This window comes from Ovis canadensis, chromosome 1 (assembly GCF_042477335.2).
Source record: "Ovis canadensis isolate MfBH-ARS-UI-01 breed Bighorn chromosome 1, ARS-UI_OviCan_v2, whole genome shotgun sequence".
Taxonomy (NCBI): domain Eukaryota; kingdom Metazoa; phylum Chordata; class Mammalia; order Artiodactyla; family Bovidae; genus Ovis; species Ovis canadensis.
Genome location: NC_091245.1, coordinates 183,005,121 through 183,028,648, shown reverse-complemented (window position 1 = coordinate 183,028,648; position 23,528 = coordinate 183,005,121). Strand labels below are relative to the sequence as shown.

Here is a 23,528-nt window from a genome sequence, read left to right as displayed (position 1 = left end):
AACTCCAACTACAAAACCCAACAACAAACAAACAAACAAAAAACCCAGGACATGTCTTGTAAACAAAAGTGTTTAGCACAAATCCTTAAACCTCCTTGAGAAAATTTTTAGAACATAAGAGAGGCAGACAGAGATCAAGGAGGAAAGGAGGTCCTTGATTTTTTTTTTTTTTAAACCAAGGACATTTAGTGTTGAAAGGAGAAAGAGGAGAGGGGAAATGAAAAAGAACATGATTTGTCTCAGAGATTTATTTTGTAATTGATTGTAGCTTATAAAGGTTTTCATTGATAGTTGTATGGGAAGGAGAATTCTAAGTTTCAATGCTGACACTTTGAAGAGTTGCCCTGTTGTTGCAGCTGCTTGGGCAGCCTTGCTCAAGCATCAATGGTGCATTGTGGCAGTTTGCTCTGCTTCCCTGTTTCTGATGGACGTTCTCCAGGCAGTGAAGGGCAAAGGGGCTGGCAATGCTGGTAACTGGCATAATAGAACTTGTTGGACCAGTTTGGAGTGTATGTGTGTGAACTGAACACTTAATGACAGATTCTGTACTATGGTCAGTCTAGGTTCAGGGTGACAAAATATTTTCTGGTCGATTAATAGAGATGGGAATATATATTTTTATATTGTCTTTTTGTGGCAGAGTGCATATTATTTAGTTTTTGTGTGGTCATTGGTAGAAAAGACTAATGTCTATGGCCTGAAAGACAATCCAGTTTATGCTCAATATAGCTACATTAAAATATTTTCACCATAATGTAATTGACACTTATTGTTTATAATAGTTATTGATATTTTAGAATACCTCAGTGAAATTATTTGTTATCTGTGACAATTAACTTCAAAAATTTTCAACTTTCTTTTCCGTAATTCTAATTTAATCTCTCTAAAATTTTTTAAAGATTTTTTTTTAATGTGGACCACTTTTTTAAAGTCTTTATTGAAATCTGTTACAATATTGCTTCTCTTTGGTGTTTTTAGTTTTTTGGCCTTGAGGCATGTGGGATTTTAGCTACTTGACCAGATATTGAACCTGAATCCCCTGCATTGGAAGGCAAGGTCTAAACCACTGGACTGCAAGAAAGTCCCTAATTTAGTCTCTTAGAAAAATAAACTTTGAGAAGGGGTATGAAAAGTCATACCTACCAAAAAGATAAAGCCATTACTTGGAAGAATATGATATAAATGTTAGGAGGTGATACAAAGTAGGAAGAGACAACAAACATTTATTTTGCTTGTATTTTTCTCTGCTGAGAGGAATGGCATTCAGATTGAAAGAAGGCAATGGAAATCAATGATTGAGCTGGTTAGTAAGAGGCCACTTAGGTAAATTTAAAGTCAAATTCTCAGAGTATGGCATTTTTTCTGGAATGATAATTATATTTTTGGAAAAAAAATCCTGTCCATTTATATAATGTGTGTTTTGCGAAGCACTGTCAATGTATATATTTCACTGGGCCCTGATGGTGATCTTGAGTAGTAAGGAGGGATGAATATTCCCATTTCATAGGTGAGGGAAAAAGAAAAACTAAAGAATTTTGAATACTTACTCTCATTTAATATTCACTATATCCAAGAAGGCAATGGCACCCCACTCCAGTACTCTTGCCTGGAAAATCCCATGGACAGAAGAGCCTGGAAGGCTGCAGTCTGTGGGGTCACTGAGGGTCAGACGTGACTGAGTGACTTCCCTTTCACTTTTCACTTCCATGCACTGGAGAAGGAAATGGCAATCCACTCCAGTGTTCTTGCCTTGAGAATCCCAGGGACGGGGGAGCCTGGTGGGCTGCCGTCTATGGGGTTGCACAGAGTCGGACACGGCTGAAGTGACTTGGCAGCAGCAGCGGCAGCAGCAGCATACCCAAGAAGATGCTATTATCTCCGTGTATAGATATGTTATGGAGAAGGAAATGGCAACCCACCCCAGTATTCTTGCCTAGAGAATTCTGTGGACAGAGGAAGCTGGTGGCTGCTGTCCATAGGGTTGCACAGAGTCGGGCACGACTGAAGTGACTTAGCATGCATGCATGCATTGGGAGAAGGAAATGGCAACCCACTCCAGTATTCTTGCCTGGAGAATCCCAGGGACGGAGGAAGCTGGTGGGCTGCTTCTATGGGGTCACACGGAGTCCGATACTACTGAAGTGACTTAGCAGCAGCAGCAGCATAGATGTGTTAACTGAAACTAAATACTATTTTTCAACTACATAGTGGTCCATCAAAGCACCTGGAATCTGAACCTGTGACACCTTAACCAGTTTTTTTCTAATGGAAAACCAGTGTTTTTTTTCCAGTGAAAATTCATAACTTCTAGATATGATCACATTTAGAGAGTTGGAAAGTATAAAATACTGGATATAAGCAAATGTATAAAGTCTTAAAAATAAAATAAAGATGAATTCTGTAATCTACAGAGTTAATTTTATCTCCAGCAAACTTCTGAAATCTATTCTAAACATGAATAGATTATTTGTGATCATGTACAAACCAAGATGATTATTAACGCCCATATCATTATTTTGCCGAGAGCAAGTCATGTCATACTAACCTCATTTTTCTTTTTGATAAAAGAAACTAGATTGTTAGATAAGAAAATGTTGCAAGCATATGTATCTTTGTGTAAGCAAGGGATTTAACGCAATGATGGCAGTAGGTTTAAGTATATTCATGAACTTGTGAAAACCTTTTCTTAGTAATGCTTGATTATGTTTCTTTGTTTTTGGGAAATATTTATTAATGACTTATTTAAGAAAGCACACTGTTAGCTTGGATGTAGAGGAAAGACTTCTTATCGAGGTGCATTTTAACTGGATTTTGAATCATGAATAGTATGTGTATATACAGAAATAGGGAAAAGCTTTACGAGTAATAACATTAGCTCACATTTATTGACTATTACTCTGTTCTATATATTCTCCTCACAATCCTTTTGAGGTAGATTGTACATTATTACTCCCATTTTAAAAATGATTAACATTAAGGTTTAAAGGAGAAAATATGAAATACCATTGATAATAGCATAAAATCGGATATATTTAGGTATAAAATGAACTCCTAAATAGGTAGATAGATAGAAAGGATGTATACATATAGACGCATATATGACTTGTACATTGAAAATTCACAAAATGCTACTGAAAGAAGTTAAAGATGAACTAAATAAAAGAGAGATAAACCATGTTCATGGATTCAAAAATTCAGTGTTGTTAACAATATTGGTTCTTACCAATGCAATCTGTAGAATCAATGCAAATCCAGTTAAAATTCCAACAGAATAAAACACTTTGGGGCACAAATTAGATACAACTTTATCATCATGCAGATACTTCCATTCCAAATTGTACGATTAAGTAGAAGAGGAAAAAGTGTTCCTTTTGCTATGTGTTTTCTCCCTCTCTTCTCATATTAAGCCCAGAAATGCTGTAAGGAAAATTAGTAATCAGTGTTGTAAACAATATGCTATAAATTGAAAAGATGTGGCTATGGAAATCTAGATAGCTGTACGATTTGATTTTGGATATAAACTGAAGATTCCCCTGATACTGTCCTTATAGCCATGTGTGTATTCATTCGCTCAGCTGTGCCTGACTCTTTGCAGCCCTATGGACTGTAGTCTGCCAGGCTCCTCTGTCCATGGAATTTTCCAGGCTAGGATACTGAAGTGGGTTGTCGTGCCCTTTCCAGGGGATCTTTCCACCCCCCCCCCCCCACCCAGGGAGTGAACCTTGGTCTCCTGTGTCTTCTGCATCACAGGTGGATTCTTTACTACTGAGCCACCAGAGAAGTCCTCATTTGCTCTGCAGGTAGTCTTAATTTTTATGTAGTCCTGCTTCTCAGTATTTGACTTAAAGTTTCTTGCCTTGGCAATATGCTATGGAAAAATTTACTCCCTCAGTTCATTTCAGTCACTCAGTCATGTCCAGCTCTTTGTGACCCCATGAATTGCAGCACGCCAGGCCTCCCTGTCTATCACTAACTCCCGGAGCTTACTCAGACTCATGTCCATCGCGTCGGTGATGCCATCCAGCCATCTCATCCTCTGTCGTCCCCTTCTCCTCCTGTTGCCCAATCCCTCCCAGCATCAGAGTCTTTTCCAGTGAGTCAACTCTTCGCATGAGGTGGCCAAAGTATTGGAGTTTCAGCTTTAATATCAGTCCTTCCAATGAACACCCAGGACTGATCTCCTTTAGGATGGACTGGTTGGATCTCCTTGCCATCCAAGGGACTCTCAAGAGTCTTCTCTGACAACCACAGTACAAAAGCATCAATTCTTCGGTGCTCAGCTTTCTTTACAGTCCAGCTCTCACATCCATACATGATCACTGGAAAAACCATAGCCTTGACTAGACTGACCTTTGTTGGCAAAGTAATGTCTCTGCTTTTGAATATGCTATCTAGGCAAATAATTTTAGTATTTTCTTCTAATATTTTTATTATTTCATTTTCTATTATTAGTTTTGATTCTCAGTAGTTTAGTGTATAAATTTAATCCAATTAGCCAATGAAGTAAACATGAGGAAGCAAAATATTATGAAATGTGGTAACCTTCTATGACTACTAATGATAATATTTTATAACAATATTAATAGAAAATAATGATAATACTTATGGAGCTTTTACTATCTGCTATGCAAGCTGTTTTAACTTCTTTATCATTACAATAGTGCTATAGGTCTGGGTTCAATCCCTGGGTTGGGGAGATCCCTTGGAGAAGGAAATGGCAACCCACTCCAGTATTGTTACATGTGAAATCCCATGGACAGAGGAGCCTAGTAGACTACAATCCATTGAGTCAAAAAGAATCAGACACAACTTAGTGACTAAGCAACAACAATAACATAGGTTAGCTATTAGTACATCTATTTTCTCATAACAGTGAAAGAAGCAGATTCAGAGAGCTAACTTACCTAGTTTCTTATAGTAGGTGTTAGCTATCTATAGTTATATAACAAATCACACCAGGCTTGGTGGCTTAAAACAACAAACCTTTTTTGTCTTATTGTTTCTGTGGGTCAGAACTTTGGGATCTACTTAGCTGACTGGTTCTAATTCAGAATTTCTTATGAGGTTTTAATCAATATGTTAGCTTGGGTATCAGTCTTATGAGAACTGGAATGCATCTGCTTCCATGGTGGCTGTTGGCAAGAAGTCTCTTTCTTGTTGACTGTTGATTGGAAGTCTCAGTTCTTCATTACAGGGGTCTTTCCATAGGGCGTGCTTGAGTGTCCTTGTGACGGATCAGTTGGCTTCTCCCAAGGTAAGTGACCCGAGAAAGAGAGAATGCAAGGAGGTAGCAAAAGTTTGTGACAGTTAAAATTGTTTTGTGGCTTTATATTTTAGTAATAGGAAAGGGAAATTTAAAAAGCTGGGACCTGTGTTTTGTACATGTTTCTGATTTCAGGGAGCCTCTGGAATATTTATGTGTTTTCAGGAAAATATCATTATCTGTAAAAATTGTGACTTCTACAACAACTCAGACTTGAGGTTGAAGACCTTCAGCATGAACTAGTAGGAGAACCGGAGTAAGTCTTGTAATTAATAGTTCTTATGATCAGTTTGTATATTTTTCCAGGGCCTATAAAATATTATAAAATTATTGATCATAAAAAGGGTAAAGTGCTAAAAAAATTCAACAAGACTGTGTTACTTGTAGTGATATTAATAATTCCTCTATGGACCAACATAGGAGCCTTTTCTGATTCTTTGTTTTAGGTTTTATATGGATCAGAATATCAAATCAACCAATTTTGTGTTATCCAAGTAACTGTTGCTCGCGTGATAATGGATGACTTGAAGTTATTTTCATGGTTTTCACTTGAACTATGTAACCTAAATCTAGAAAGAATAAAACTAGAACATGATGTAGTGTTGAGTTGGGTTCTAATGCTGCTGTCAAATAACTACAGAAATCTTGGGCAATTCACATAATCTTTCCGAACCTAAATTATCCGTCTTCAATATTGGAATTGGTGAGAAACTTCCAGACTTGAAATGAAAGCCTGATTTAATTGAAATTACAATCATTAGTAATTTAGGGTAAAGATAGTGGGTTTTTTTGGAATACAGTGTCAAATTGACCACAAGCTAAACCAAATAAAACCTATGCAGTGTATCCGATAATAATACACTTTTGTAGTCTGTTTTCATCTTTTTTGTAGTTATTTTTGTGGGTGTTATCATACTGCATCTCTTAGAAGTTTGATTCATAATTTAAGTGTAATGAATTGGTTCAGAGGATATTGGGATAATTTAAGTAAAGAGCAAATATAATTCTCCATTTTCAATATGGAAATTCCTGAATTATATAATGAATATATACTGTAAGAAAGTTAGGAAGAAGTGCAGTGAAATCTCATGAATAAATATGTTAATATAAGCATATTTAACTTACACAGATTTAACATTCCTTGAAAGAAAAAAGAATATCTAATATGTATTTTGCTGAAATGAGCTTTTGCTCATTAGTGAGTTCATCATTCTCAGAGTGAGACAGGAGGGCGTGGTAGGCTTTGAGCCCTGTACTATATCGTGTGAGCATCTTACATTCTGAGTGATTTGAATATTCATAATATTTGATGACATTTAAAAACATACTATGTAGCTTTTGAAATCAATCCCACTACATCCTTAGTTGTTCAACTGAAAGAAAAACAAAACAAAAAATAGTTCTAAAAATGAAGAAATAAAAATCTCTGTTGGATTTATGGAAAGAAGGTATATAGTCTTCAAAATGCTACATCTTTCAAAGGGATAGAACAAATGATTTAGATTTAAGTTTCTTTTGTTTGGAGTACACATTAAAACAACATAGGCTTTGCTTGATAATTCTTTATCTGTATCTATAATATTTAGTTGAAAAATAGCTGTTCTCAAAAAGAGAGGCAAAGTGGCTTTCCGAATGAGAGACCCCTGGGTCAGGAAGATCCCCTGGAGGAGGGCATGTCAACCCATTCCAGTCAGTATTCTTGCCTGGAAAATCCTGTGGACAGAGGAGCCTGGCGGGCTACAGTCCATTGGGTCGCAAAGAGTCAGACAGAACTGAGCGACTAACACACACATATTCCTGCCTATAGAATCCCATGGACTAGGGGACCTGACGGGCTACTGTCTTTAGGGTGACAGAGTCCAACACGACTGAAGTGACTTAGCACGCATGCACACATGCACCCATATTTATTTAGCGAAAAATAGCTGTTTTCAGAAAGAGAGCCAAAGTGGCTTTCCGAATGAGAGAATTATAGGCACAGATTTGTAGCATTCATTTTGGTCCTTATTGTAGATTTTACTTACTTAGTTGCTCAGTGGTGTCCAACTCTTTGCGACCCCATGGACTGTAGTCCACCAGGCTCCTCTGTCCATGGGATTCTCCAGTGGCCATTCCCTTCTCCAGGGGGTCTTTCCAACTCAGGGATCAAGCACAGGTCTCCTGGATTACAGGCAGATTCTTTACTGTCTGAGCCACCAGGGATGCCACAGAGAGACTAATTATAAATATTTTAATATTTAATTTAAAACCCAATTAATGAAATTGTATTAGTAGTAACTAAAAGTTCAAACTCTACAATGTTTACAGTGCTTGTTTTGCAGTGATGTGATTCTGAAAAATTTCATTTCTTTACATTTTCTAAATTTCCTCCATACGGACTTGTGGTTTTATAATAAAAAATTAAATATACTTCAAAAATTATAATAAAACAAATATTTAAATTTATGAATTTTAAAATTGAACTGAGTGGGTCTTTTTGTTCATTTGTTTCTTTATTTGTATAGGATAGTCAGTGGTAGGAGTGAAAGCTTGACAAGCCTCTTCCAAGTGGAAAATTTATCTTCTAGTTAAATATTTCAAAAAAGAAAGATGATGAATTCCCATTTAATAGTACAACATAATTTTAGTCTCATCTTTTCGACTCCATATTTCTTTAGTACACAAAATAGTACGGTGGTCCAGGCACTTCTATCTTTAGAAAGCTTTAGTTTATTAAATTCTGAATAAACGTTATACACTAAGATATCACTAATTTCAAATTTAAAATAATTGGAAAAGAACTTGCTTAAATTTGACCTATGTAAAAAAGGAGTTTATGAAGCACATTGAAATTATGACCAACATAACTAGAGTAGTTTTTAGCTTACTTAGCAGAACAAACTATCTTTCAGATATTGCTTTAGCAACATTAATTTCTCTTCCAACAATGAACTAACAGCTCTTACTAGCCCATATATTCATTTAAGAATAAACCTCTAAACTTTAATCCTAGCCCCTACCAGCTTTGATTTGTCACCCACTAAACTCGTACCCATCCATCACGTTCAGCTTTAACATCAGTTCTGCAAAGGAATGTTCTTAAGCGTATGTCTGATCCTTTTCTCAAATACTATCATAGATTCCATTTTTTTTTCCTCCAAAATCTCTCTACTAATAGGTATGTAATCACTTGTATGGTTATAAATTAGTGTCTGGCTTCCAGTAGATGTTGGTTATATAAAAGCAGGGGATTATGTCTGTTTTATTCTTCTCATTGTCATTCTAAAAACTAACATATACTCAAAATAGAATCTCAATACTTATTGAATTAGTATCTAAAGATCTGAATGCATTATTGAATGGCTATGCCCAGCCAAAAATTTGACTGAGGTATTTTTAAGCTTAAAGCTTTAGCATTATGAAATTTCAATTAAGTCAGTTATAATTTATATACCAATAATTTGGAATTTTTGAGTATTAAGATAAAAGTTTATATCTAAAATAGAAAAAAAGTGCTTGAAAATGATAGAGCAACATTTAAAAATCAGTATTCTATAATTTTTGCCTTTCTTAGCTTTCTGTTGTTCTAATTGAGTTTTATCATAGCTTTCGTTTTGTTACCATCCTTTTATTTTTACTCCTGTCTGTAGATGAAACTGCATAGTGGTGTTCTAGTCATATGTCCATGTCAGTTGACCTATTGATCATACATTTAATCATAAATGGCATTTATACATAAAAAATTTTGTAGAAAAGTTCTTTAAGATTTTATGCCAATTAACCCACATATTTGTGAAATTGAATGTGCTTTACTCTTTATTGCATGTATTATACATGAAATAAAAGTCAAAAACCAATGTGAGATGCAGAGGATCAATCTGTGAATATACATATTACCAAGTAATTTTAATTTGTAAAATGTATTATAAGTTGTTTTTACATGAAAGTGTTTAATAATGTAATGGTTTGGTTTCTTTTTTTTTCTTTTTGTTTTGTTTTTTAAAAGAAAATGAAAGAGAGTTGACTTCATTTGATCACTTATTTAATCATATGTTTATCAAGTTCTGTACATGCCCCTAAAGAAGATAATTGTAAGTCACTAGAGTCCCTACTTTATCATGGAAAAAAACTTTTCAGGAGAGTTTAGTAACATAAGTATAATTAAAATGCCACATAATATTTAAATTACTGTATTACCCTAATTTTATGAGCCAGTATTATTCAACTTTTTAACATACATTTTTAAAACTTAGTGTCTTTTTCAAACTCTTCTGTAGCATTCCATTTTATCTGTTACTGGAGTGGGTTACCATTGCCTTCTGCAGGGAATTTTCCTGACCCAGGGATTGAACCTGTGCTTCCTGAATTGTCATGTGGATTCTTTACCACTGAGCTACCAGGGAAGCCCATTATTTTAGTTACAGCATGTTTTAAATCCAGTCTAATAAGTATTATATACTATCACCTGTAAGTCCATTATAAGATACAAATACCATTTGTAGAAGAATGAGATTGTTCTTAACATTTGTCCCTTAAGCATTTATTTATCACCTCTATAATGTAACCATATACTGTTTCTGCTTTTCTAAGTGATCTTTGAAAGCCTTACTTACATTGGCACCTTATACTTGCAGTTTTTAGTATATTGCCAAGAATAAACAGTAACCATGTATTAAAATTTTGCCTTTATTTTAAGCTGTTTTATCAGAATGACCTATAAGACCATTCAAAACCAATAATGAATACAGTTATTTTTAGATAATACATCTTTTAAAAATAGTACTGTGTTGTTTAAAATAAGTAATTGGGAGTGTTTTCCATAAACGGAGCCTTTCTTCTGAAAAGTAATATTGAGGAAACAGCTTACCTTATATTCTGAAATATACTGTTTTGTCAATATCTCCGATTTGTCTAGGTGCTAGAGATAAAATAGCAATCACCAAATACTCTGTCCTCAAAGAGCGTGTGGTTTAGAGACTGGCAGGTCTTTGGACGTTTTCATTACTATACTATAGTTACTATGGAAACATGCTACCTCAGAGAGGTATGGAGGTAGATAGGAGGGCACCTAACCCAAGCCAGGGAAGACTTCCTGTAGAACAGGATGGCTAATATGACATCAAAAAAGTTACTCAAAGATAGAAGTTTTAAGGATATTATAGAAACTGAAAATAGCTTGTCTAAAATCCTGGAGGTTTAAAAAAAAGAAAAGAGTCTGTGAGAGGTTCATGAGTGTGTAGACACTTCAATATGGCTGGTTTGCAGGTAAGAGTGTGTGTACTTGTGAAAAAAGAATTTGTTTTGGTAAGCTAGAAAATGCTTCCCACTGGTGCTAGTGGTAAAGAATCCACCTGCCAATTTAGGAGACACAAGAGATGCAGGTTCGATCCCTGGTTTGGGAAGATCCCCTGGAGCAAAATATGGCAACCCACTCTGGCATTCTTGGCTAGAAAATTCCACGGACAGAGGAGCCTGGCGGACTACAGTTCATAGGGTCGCAAAGAGTTGGACATAACTGAGCGACCTGAGCACACACACACACACAAGCTAGAAAATGCATGGATTTTTATAAATGCCTTTTTAGTCTCTAATACTCTTGTAGATCATCCAAAAATTACTATTTTGAAACAGTTATTTAAGAAATAATCAATTAAAATGAAAATAAAAATTCAAAAGTATCACAACTTTATAAACAAAGGGCAGATCATTGATTTTGCTTTCTGCATGTGTGAGCAAAGAATAATGGTTGACCTTTCATAGTAGTCCTTAATATATAAGCTCTGTGAGAGTAGCAACTGTGAATTTGATTCATTTTGTGAAGCTTATAGTTGCTTTGAAATGTACACAGTAATAATCATCTCAACATTTGTTTTAATTAAGCCAAGATTATTTATCTTACCTGAAATGACAAGACACTTCTGTTGGGATATTATTATAATTATCATTATGATTTATCAATATAAATCAGATGAACCCAAGTCCCTGACTTTGGCATAGGTTTTAAACCATATTAAATAAGCAAGCCTTGAGATGGTCTTTAAATGAGATGTTGTACAAGCATGTATGGCAACTTTTTTGTCTTAGCCAAATTAATTCAGGAATAAAAGGCTAATTGGATTGAAATAGAAATAATATATTTTCCTGTGTATATAGATGTTCTTCAAATAAAAAGAGAGTTGGCACTTGATATAGAAACATTTTTCAGCTATTAATGTTATTTTTTTTTTGTTTATACCAGCTTTATGATCATACTGCCTCTGGGATCAGGGAGTTACCACAATTCCAGGTAGTTGCATAGGAGACAAGCATTGTTAACACTCAGTTCCACCATGTATAGGGTAAACATATATGGGAGCAAGTTGTTCATCATCAACTAAATCATAATTTGTTTTTATTGAGAAAATTGTGACAACGTTCTGATACAGCCTCAGATTCTTTGTGTTTCTGTTTCCTGTAAAATATAATAATTCCAACCACATGAATTATTAAATAACTAATGAATAATTAAATAAATAATAAACACTCAGAATTTAATAACTAGAGAAAAAAGTTACAGTTTATACTCTTAAGTCCATTTTTGTTACCTAAGTTAATTTTGGTTGTAATATGTATGAAAGTGAAGTTGCTCAGTTGTTTCTGACTCTTTGTGACCCCATGGACTATAGTCCATGGAATTCTCCAGGCCAGAATACTGGAGTGGGTAGCCTTTCCCAACTCCAGAGGATCTTTCCAACCCAGGGATCAAACCCAGGTCTCCCACATTGCAGGCAGATTCTTCAACAGCTGAGCCACAAGGGAAGCTCGAGGATACTTGAGTGGATAGCCTATCCCTTCTCCAGGGAATCTTCCCAACCCAGGAATTGACTTGGGGTTTCCTGCATTGCAGGTGGGTTCTTTACCAACTGAGCTATTATGTGTAGGATAAGAAAACTCACCAGGGGAAAGAGAAGGAGGTAGCTTCTCCAGGTTGTATTTGTTAACCATCTAACCTATAGAACATTTGTTTTGGGGGCAAAAATGTCTGGTGTTCACAAAAGCAGAACCTCTTATAGTATACTTTTAATAAGTAGAAAAAGTTATTACCACTTCAGATATTATATCAATACTGCAAGAGAAAAAATGGAGACTTCATGAAAGTTGAGACCATGGAAGAAGGAAAGACCTAATTTGAAAGAACCTGCATTGCATATTTACAGTTTTCATTTTTCTTGGTTCTACTCCCATATTCTCCTAGGTCTTTCATTTTGCAAAATGTTTAAAGAAGTCATGGTACTGTGACTGAAGTGTATGGTCATTAGAAGGTGAGAATTTACATAAGAATTTGTATCTTTAAGTGCCACATGCATGCATGAGCTTGCTGTAAAAATAAACACTGAGAAATCAGATCTACTGAAATCAGATCTACTGAAATCACATCTACAGTGTGGTGTTCTGTTTTGCTTATTTGTTTGAATTATTGCTCAGGGGAAGATCCTTTTTAGATGCCATAAATGCCATTTTATACAAAGGAAGGCCACATTTATACAGACTGGACTGTCTATCTGAGTTTTATTACTCAAGAAATCTATTGACTGGCTCATGTTTTATTTCACAGTGTTTCATAACAAGGTGTTTAGATGAAGCATGTTTCTCAGTCACAGGTGATGGCAAGGAAGATTGTTTATGATGTGAATGGGTTGCTGTTTTTGAAAGTTTCTCAACTACTTCAAGTAATTCTACTATGTAGTAGTTAATTATCTTATCTGCATCATCTATCCCAACTCAGACTTTTGGGTTTTAGCCTTTATAACAATATTTTCCTAATTTGTTGCTTGTGGACCTGGCAGTTTGTCAGAAGGCTCATAAATTTTTGTAGTTTTAGAGAAAAAAAAAAAAACAGTGAAATAATTTTGTTCAGGGAACTTCCCTGGTGGTCCAATGGTTAAGACGCCATGCTCCTAATGCCAGGGATCTGGGTTTGATCCCTGATCAGAGAATTAGATCCCACATACCACAACTAAGATCCAGTACAGCCAAATAAATCAGTAAAACAAATAAAATAATAATAATTTTATTCACATTAATTTTACAATCATTTCACAACATAAGACATTATATTTTCACAGACTGTGTATTTAAAGTTCGCATGTTTTACAAAGATAGTTTATCTCAATCAATAATAAGTTAATAGGATACAATATTGATATGTCTTAGCTGATATGTTTTATATAACCTGCAGATGTTTGTTGTTGCTTTTCTATTATATTCCCAATTCACAAAAATGTATTAGTAGAGAAAAATAAATTCATTGAAATGTAAAGATATTGGTGAAATTTTAAACTAAATAATTCCTAATAATATTGCATATATATATATATATATAATTAGTATATATATCACTAATACACATAGTGAATATTCTGGAGCAATATAGACCTTATGTTTACTAAAAGCTGAGAAAAGTGAATATGCATTTGTGACAATTTCATACAAGTATTTTAAACAGTACAGGTAGAAAAACCCAATGATAAATACCAATAGTTCTTTCTCCAACTAGTTCCTAATGTTGTCTTTTCTCAAATTTTGTCAAATAATCAAAGGAAGCTATTGAAGCTTTTTGTCATTTTTAACACTTTCTGGTACAACTTGATGACTTTTGCTGCCAAGTGTGAAAAGATAAAAACTACAAAGGCTTAATTCAGAGTTGTACTCCTCAAAGAAAAACAAATAACTCACAGGGTTGCTTTAAAACTGGTAAATCAACCTTGAAGTTTGTGACAAATATGTTTAAAGCAAAAGTAGAAGAAAATATTCATAAAAGTACTTTATCAAATCACATTGTTTCATTTTGGATTATGCGTGCTAACTCACTTCAGCTGTTTCTGACTCTTTGGGACCCCATGGATTGTAGTCTGCCCAGGCTCCTCTGTCCATGGGATTCTCCAGGCAAGAATACTTGAGTGGATTCTTGTGCCCTCTTCCAGAGGATCTTCCCGACCCAGGGATCAAACCCATGCCTCCTGCATTGCCCACTGAGCCACCTGGGAAGCCTCATTTTGAAATATATCAACATATTGATACAATTTAGAAAAATAGATACCATCTAATATATGTGCTAGCAAATAATTAAGTTTTAAGTTGGAGGGTCTACATCAGCTCTTGGCATTTGTGCCAAGAATATCTAAGGGAAGCATACTTGTTTTTTCTTCTGTTATCACGAAAAACCCATATTCTGCAATAGAGATTTATATTTGTTTTAATAATTATTTTCCAAGCTATGATGTTGACTGGAAAATTGTCATTGTTACAGTATGGAGTACAGTCTTGCCCATAGCAAGGTGGGATTTTGTTATATATTAAAATGGTTTCTCTTAAAATCTAATTCATAACCTACATTGGCAAATATGAATGAGGCATGAAAAGTATTTCTTCATAATGCTTACAATGCTAAAGACTATTTCAGTAATTGCAAATAGCATAGTCAAGTTGTACATGTTAGTTCTTAAGTAGCCTTAAGTTCTTAATTTAAGGTTAACATGAATTTTAGTTGAGATAATAAAACAGAATTTCTTCAAAATAGCAACTCTGATGCAAATGGCCCCATGATTACTGAGAGTGAAACCCTTACTCAACATTTGCTGTCTTCTTTTTCATTTTGAGGGCAAAGGATTGATGCTACACTTTTAATATGCCATTGGATGAATTAATAATCCAAGTTGAAACCTTCAGCCTTTGAGGTTTGAGTAATTATTGATGCAGCACCGGACACATCCTGAAGGTAGTTCTCAAAGAGAATCTCCATAACTTTGGGCTTAACAGTTATTATAAGTAGCCCAGAGCTGCCTGACAGAGCCACCTCTAACTTGCTGCTAACCCCAAAGACCTATGATTGTAAATTATGATTCTCTGTTCAGTTAAAAAACATTAAAAAATTGCTTTAGTTGATCTGTGGCTCAAACAACTCCTCACTGAGCCAGATAAAGACATGCTGATGAAAGACTGAAAATGGTAGCATTATTTCGACTGAAATTGGTGGTCTACATTTATTGAGCCCTCACCAAGTGACCTAGCAAAAGTCAGTGGTTTTGAGAAACAGTCTTAGAATTTTACAATATGAAAAGAAAGAGTAAAGAAAAAGATTCAGATCAGAATTTGAGTTTAAGGAGAAAATATGAAAGTGGCAGAGAGAAAGAAATATCACTGATGTGAATTTTTTTTCCTAATTTTCTGAAAGGGAGGGCTAAATCCTATACTCATATCCCCTTCCTGTTTTACTTAGGTTTTCTTTACCTGTTATAAGGCTTTTCCCTATTAGTGATGTCCTAGAGAATATGAAGCCCTCTGAGTTTGACTGAATTGATCACATTTAGTTGCTTGCCAGTTTTTTTTTCTTTTAATTTAAGAAATCGTAAAGTCATTACTGCAATTAAAATTGCAAATTTTAATTTTTGCAAATGGACAAATTTCTTTATAAAAGTAGTTTTAGAAAAGTGTATTTTCTCAATACTCTTTTTGATTTTTTTTATTGAGTTATCATTGACATACAATATTATACTAGTTTCAGATGCACAGCATAGTGATTCAATATTTTTATACATTACAAAGCAGTCACCACAATAAGTCTAGTTACCATCTGTCACTATACAGTTATAACAATATTATTGACAGTATTTCCTATGTTGTACATTGCATCCCTGTGACTTATTTTATAGCTAGAAGTTTGTACCCTTTAATCCTGTTCATCTATTTCACCCACCGTCCCCACCCCTTCCTCTGGCAACCAGCAGTTTTCTGTATCTGTGAGCCTGTTTCTGTTTGAAACTATGCTGTGTTTGTTTTCATCTGACTTATTTCAGTCACCATAATATACTCAAGGTCCATCCATCTTTGTGTTTTTTAATAGATAAAAATTTTATTTAATTCAAGTGAAAATAGCCCTATTGTTTAATACATCAAAAAATACAAAAATTGATAGAAGAAAAATCACCTGGCTATTTTAGTATTATATATAATATGTCTATATGTATATTTATATACATTTGTATGTATATATAGATAAGATCATATGCTACATTTTTTATAGTTGGTTAGAATTTGATATAGGAAAATTGAAGTTAAATATGATTAACTTCATGAATGGAATTGATATGTTCGTGCGGAAAGTTGAATGTTGGATACTACAGAGCTTTCTTTAGTCAGTCTTGTGTGTGACATAAGGATACTTCAGTGAGAGTAATATAAGAGGAAGCCCGAATATGATTTGCTGCCTTTTCCCCTGTTTTACTGATGTAGCACATTGCTTGCTGAGGTTGACTTTGAAAGAGTATTCTTCCTTCTTATTCCAGGCACACCCATTTCCTCCCTAAGCTCTGCCCATGTAGAACAGTGAGAGGTCTAATTGCAACAACAGCAACAAATGTTTTAGTGCATACCTTGTCACTGTTCTAAGCTCCTGACAAGCATTATTTCATTCAGTTTTCACAATATCCACACAGTGTAATCATGCTGCCCATTTTAGGGATGAGGAAACTGACTCGTATAGATTAAAAGCAGCCAGTATTTTCCATAACTCTTTCTAAACGTTAACAACAAAAAACTATGCCATGTATGCTTTAAACTTGACAATGTCTATTGTGATTTAATCAGTTAACAGATTTATATGTTTTATTTACTTATTTATTTAGTGTAATGATTTTTATTTTGACAATATTTGTACTGCCAAAACATTAGAAATAGCTGGACTATTTATCAGAAGAGTATGGGATGTAGGAAAACTATATATCTATTACCTGAAATACCATCTAGTCATTAATATGTTGTTATATATATATATATATGAATGAAAGTACAGCAGTGTTAGTAAAATATATATTGTCATTTTTATAAAAAGGAGTATCCTTTTATATATATATGCTATTTTATAATAATGTAAAAAGATACATCAAACTATTGCATTTTAATGGGTGTTAGTGCAAGGAGGTGAGAACACTCATTCTTTTGTTTTGGTACTTCAATACTGTTTGACTTGAAACAAAGAGCATGTTGTAATTTTTTAATATATTTTAAGTAATAAAAATGTAGAAAGAAAAAATCATGAGAAGAAAAAACTCCCTGAATTAAGCAATAACTTTCAAATGATACTTTCAAAAAATTCCATTTAAAAATGTATATAATTTTGAAACATTAGACTTACACTTCTCTCTTGCTTGTTTTCTCTTAACTTGACACTTCTAGTTAAAGTGGTGAAATATAGTAAATGGGGAAAAAGTGTGTGGGGGATCTTAGAAGAGCATTCACATTGTGGAATATAATAAATACTTAAGATTTGACCTTGACTGTTTCTGAATTCTAATTTTCCAGGACCCATTTTGGTTTGAAGAGCTTATCCCTCTCTTCCCTGCTAATACCCCCTAATCTGAGTTTCTCTGCTCTTCCATTCTATCTGCCCCCTATGCCCCATACCTTTCTATTTCTCATGCTATGCACACTGACATCCCCAGATCTTCCGGTCTCTGACCTAATCCCTTCTTTCACTGACATATGATTGATTTACAGTATTATATTGGTTCAGGTATACAACTTTTAGTAATTGGGTATTTTTATATATTATTGACCAATCTAGTTATCGTCTGTCACTATAGAAAGTCATTATTATTGACTATATTCCTGATGTTGTACATTAGATCTCTGTGACTAATTTATTTTATAACTAGAAATCTGTACCTCTTAATTCCCCTCATCTATTTTACTCACCCCCACATCCCTCTGCATTCTAGTAACTACTGCCTTCTCTGTACATGTGAGTCTGTTTATGCTTTGTTATGTTTATTTATTGTTCTGTTTTTTAGATTCTATGTATAAGTGCAGTCATTTGGTATTTGTCTTTCTCTGTCTGATATTTCACTCAGCATAATACCCTCTAGGTCCATCCCTGTTTTTGCAAGTGGAAAGATTTTGGTCTTTTTTATGGCTAAGTAATGTTCCTTTTGGGCTTCATGGGTGGCTCAGCGATAAAGAATCCACCTGCCAATGCAGGAGATGCAGGTTTGTTCCCTGAGTTGTAAAGATCCCATGGAGAAGGAAATGGCAACACACTCCCATATTCTTGCCTGGAAACTCCACAGACAGAGAAGCCTGGCAAGCTATAGTCCATGGGGTCACAAAGAGTTGGATGTAGCGACTAAACAATAAAAACATTTATTTTATATCTTTCTTTATTATACACCTATAGATATACCCCACGTCTTCTTTATCCATTGATCTATTGGTGTCATTTAGGTTGCTTCCATATCTCAACTGTTGTTATTAACGCTTCTCCAAACATAGGATTGCTTATATCTTTTCAAATTAGTGTTTTTGTTTTCTTCAGAAAAATACCCTGAAGTGGAATTACTAGATCGCATGGTAGTTCTATTTTAAAATTTTCATGGAGCCCCCATATACTGTTTTCCATATTAGCTATACCAGTTTCCATCCCTACCTGCAGTGTACAATGACTTCCTTTCCTCCACATCCTTGCCAATATTTGTCATTTGTTGTCTTTTTGATAATAACCATTCTGACCGGTATGAGGTCATATCTTACTGTGGCTTTGGTTTGCATTTCCCTTGTGACTAGTGATGTTGAGCATATTTTCACATGTCTTTTGGCATCCATATGTCTTCTTTGGAAAACATTCAGGTTCTCTGCCCATTTTTCAATCATGTTTTTGTTGTTGTTGAGTTATTCGAATTCTTGGTATATTTTGGATGTTAACCTTTTATCAGCTATATCATTTGCAAATATTCTCTCCCATTTGCAAATATTCCCTCCCATTAAGTAAGCTTCCTGTTTCCTTCACTGTGCAAAAGCTTTTTGGTTTGATGTAGTTCCACTTATTTATTTTTACTTTGGTTTCCCTTTCCTGAAGAGATATTTCCAAAAAAATATTGCTAACTGATGTCAAGTGAATACTGCCTATTTTCCTCCAGGAATTTTGTGATTGTAGGTCTTACCTTGAAGTCTTTCATCCAGTTTGAATTTATTTTTATATGTGGTCTGAGAAAGTAGTTCAGTTTGTTTATTTTGCATGTAACTGTCCAGTTTTCCCACATTATTATTTTAAGAGATTGCTTTTCCATATTGTATATTCTTCTCTCCTTTTTCATAGCTTAATTGACCATATAAGCCTGGGTGCATTTATGGGTTCTCTATTCTGTTCCATAACCTGTTTTGTGCTGGTGCCATACTGTTTTGATTATTCAAGCTTTGTAGTATCATCTTAAGTCAAGGAGTATGATTCTTCCAACTCTGTTCTTCTTTCTCAAGAGTGCTTTGGCTTTTTGGAGTCTTTGATATTTCCACACAATTTTAAAATTATTTATTCTGATTCTGTGAAAAATACCATTGGTATTTTGATGGGGGTTACATTGAATCTGTAGGTTGCCTTGGGTTGTATGTTCATTTTAGTGATATTGATTCTTTCAATCCAAGAACATGACATGTCTTTCCATCTGTGTCATCTTCAATTTCTTTCATCAGTGTCTTTTAGTTTCCTGAGTACTTCTCCTTTACCTCCTTTGATAAGTTTATTCCAAGGTATTTTTATTCTTCTGGATAAGATGATATAATTTCTCTTTCTGATAGTTTGTTGTTAGTGTATATAAGTGTGACAGATTTCTGTATGTTAGGTTTACCAAATGCAGGTTCACTAAATTCACTGATAAGGTCTAGTATGACAATTTTTTGGTGGTGTCCTTAAGATCGTCTATATATAGAGTCATGTCATCTGTGAACCGTGACAGTTTTACTTATTCCTTATTCCAATTTGGATTTCTTTTGCTTCTCTAGTTGCTGTAGTTTGGACTTCCAAAATTATGTTGAATAAATGGTGAGAGTTGGCATCCAAACATTTAGAGAAGTGTTAACACCTGTCCTCGAAATATTCCAAAAATGCAGATGAAGGAACACTTCTGAAATCATTCTATGAGACCAGCATCAACCTGATACCAAAACAAGGCAAAGATATCACACAGGCCAGTATCACAGATGAATATACATGTGAAAATCTTCAACAAAATATCAGCAAACCAAAAAGCAATACATTAAAGGAATCATACATCACAAACAAGTGGGATTTACTCCAGGCATGTAAGAATTTTTCCATATCTGCAAATGAATCAGTATGATATATTACATTAAGAAACCGAAGAATAAAAACCATATGACCATCTTAATAGATATAGAAAAAAACTTTTAACCAAATTCAACATTCATTTATGATAAGAACTCTCCTGAAAGTGGGAATAGAGGGAACATACCTTAACATAATAAAGGTCATATATTAACAAACCAATAGCTAACATACTCTACAGTGAAAAACTGTTCAGCCATTCTTTCTCCTGAGTTCATGAGCGTCTTTATGTTCATTACCTTGAAATTTTATCAGGTTCATTGTTTATCTGTACTTAGTTCTACTGGAAGTTTGTTCCTTCATTTGGAATATATTCTTCTATCTCCTCATTTTGTTTAATTCTCTGTGTTAGTTCCAGGTATTAAGTAAGTTATATTTCTGTGGTATTGTAGATGTGGCCTTGTGCTACAAGGGGTAGAGTAACACGTTCCTCTCTGGTCACCAGAGCTATATGCTCTAGGAATGCCCTCTGTGTGGCCTTCACCAGCCTTTTGTTGTGTGTGTGGTGGGATCAATTACTGTAGAAGTACTGGAAGGCAGTGTGGTCCCCAATCCAGTTGCCTGCCATGTCTTCCCACCTGCTGTGGGCTGCTAGCCCAGTGGTAGGTGAGGCTGGGTCCCAGTGTGCTGGCTATGGGGTTTCACTGGGTCAGGACTAATGCTAGTCTGCTAGTGGACATGGCCTGGGCTCAGCACATCTGGCTCTGGGGCTGGTGCCAGCCTACTGGTGGGTGGGTTCCAGGTTCCAGGGTGGCTGGCTACAGAGCCAGGGGGCCCAGGATTGGTGGCAGCTTGCTGGTGGGCAGGTAAGCCCTCTGCACTAATAAGCTAAAGGAAACACTCCAAAATAACACTTGCCAGTGCCAGTGTCTTCATGGTAGAAAGGGCTCCCCAAAATGGCTGTCAACAGTGTCTATGTCCTCACAGGGAGTCCCAGCTGCCTCCTCCTCTCTGGGAGACTCTCCAGTATCAGCAAGTCGTTCTGACCTAGGCTGCACTCATATTACTGCCTTTGTACTGGAACTGGTGTGTGAGATTTTGCATGCACCATTGAAGAGCAGAGTCTCTGTTTTATACAGCCCTCACGCTTTCCTGTATACAAGCTCTGCTGACAGTCGGACATTCTGGGGCCTCAGTGCAAAACCCCCAGGCCAGAGAGCCTAATGTGGATCCCAGAACCCTTGTTCCTTGGGGATTACCTTTGCAACTGTGACTATCCTCCTATTTGTGGGTCTCCTACCGGAGGATGTAGATTTAGATTATTCTGCCTTTCTGCCTAATCTACTCTTCTGTGGTTCCTTCTTCACATCTTCAGTTATCAAAAACCCTGTCCACTCCTCTTCAAGTTTTTCTCATAGATAGTTACTCATTAAGTAGTTTTATTTTGATGTGCCTGTGTGAGGAGGTGAACGCAGAGTCTTTCTACGGTGTCATCTTGGCCACATAGTATTTGTGTGCTTTAAAAATTTCAAGGCATTTTCCACAGAATTGCCTAGTCATTTGATTATGTCATCTCCTTACCTTAACTTCGTCCTAGTTTTACAACTGTTTTCAGTTGTGAAACATGACAAAGTGAACCAAGGACTGGACTTATAATCAGAAACTAGAAGTTTGGTTTTGGCACTATCATTTATTAACTGTAACATAAACTGAGCTTGTAATCTAATTTATGTGAGCCTGTTTCATTCCTGCTAAAACAAGAATAGTAATGTTTGTTGGTTTAGGCATGATGAGTATCAAGAAAGAGATGAGAGATGTTGGATACAAAATGCCTTTACAAATTTTAGGGGGTGTATACATTTATTTAGGACTTCCCTGGCGGCTCAGATGGTAAAGCGTCTGTCTACGATGCGGGAGACCTGGGTTCAATCCCTGGGTTGGGAAGATCCCTTGGAGATGGAAATGGCAATCCACTTCAGTACTATTGCCTGGAAAATCCCACGGACAGAGGAGCCTGGTAGGCTACAGTCCATGGGGTCGCAAAGAATCGGTCAAAATAAGTGGCAACTTCTGCAAGAGAAATTTAAAAGCCCAATGAACTCAAGGTTGCATTTTTAATTTGATCTAGATATTTTTATCCTCTTTAAGTTAAATGCCTTTCCCTTTTATGCATCAGCATGGTCTTTAACTCTTTAAAAGGGCTTCCAGGTGGGTTAGTGGTAAAGCATCCTCCTGCCAGATGCAGGAGACACAGAGAAGCGGATTTCATCCCTGGGTCAGAAAGATCCCCTGGAGAAGGAATTGAGGAACCACTCCAGTATTTTTGCCTGGAGTATCCCCTGGACAGAGGAGCCTGGTGGGCTATAGTCCATAGGGTCACAAAGAGTTGGACATGACTGAGTGTCTAAGCACATATGCATGCATTTCCTTTCTAGCAATCTACTTTGTATCAGTCCAAATATAATTCATTCTTTTAATGGAATTTGAGTAAAGGAATTATTTAAGTCAAAAATAGAGGCTCAGAAATAATAACTGATATTATAAAGAATTGGGCACTCTATTCTGCCATCTGGTGCCTATTAACTTACCCTTGTTGATGCCAGTATTTGAAGGATTCAACTCCCCTTGAAGTATGTTTCAAAGAAAAAACTGATATTTGAAAGAAATGAATTTCTCACACTGTTGCTCATAAATTTTTTAAAATGCAAATCTGATCATGACACCGTTCTACCTGGAAGCATCATCTTTTTGTTCTGAAGGTAGACACAAGTCCTTGTATTGTCCTCTGGTATTTAACCACAAAATACTTCATCTTATTTTCAGTATCTCCTCACTTAGCCTCTTACACTTAGCCTTACCAATTTTTTGCCATTTCTCCTGAACACATGGTGTACTTCCATGCCTCAGATCACATCATGCTTCCTCTGCCTAAAATGTCATTCTCTTCCCTTAACTAATTACCTAGTGAAATTGTGGTATTAAAAAAAAAATTCCAGCTCAAATATCAACTTCTCTGTGAAGTCTTGCTTGTTATTCCTGGGAAAGTTAACCATCATTTCACTATGCTCTCAGAGCCCATGCTTCTGAATAAGACTTAATATAAAATGACAATTTTTGTGTGTGACTGTTATACTTACTCCAACAGATTATAAGCAGAGACCCTATCTTTTTCTCTCTTTTTGTCTGCCACTTTGC

At 35.4% G+C, this 23,528-nt stretch overlaps 1 protein-coding gene across 38 annotated transcripts in view; it reads left to right on the top strand.

Moving 5' to 3' along the window:
* Nucleotides 1-23,528, top strand: part of ZBTB20 (zinc finger and BTB domain containing 20) — an 838,712-nt gene that overhangs the window by 90,980 nt on the left and 724,204 nt on the right. The window contains exon 3 of one of the 38 annotated variants that reach the window (XM_069553907.1): nucleotides 5,429-5,519. The exons of the other annotated variants lie outside the window; for them this stretch is intronic. The gene's annotated coding sequence lies outside the window, so the exon portion shown is untranslated. The remainder of the gene's footprint in view (nucleotides 1-5,428; nucleotides 5,520-23,528) is intronic. 38 annotated transcript variants of the gene reach the window in all.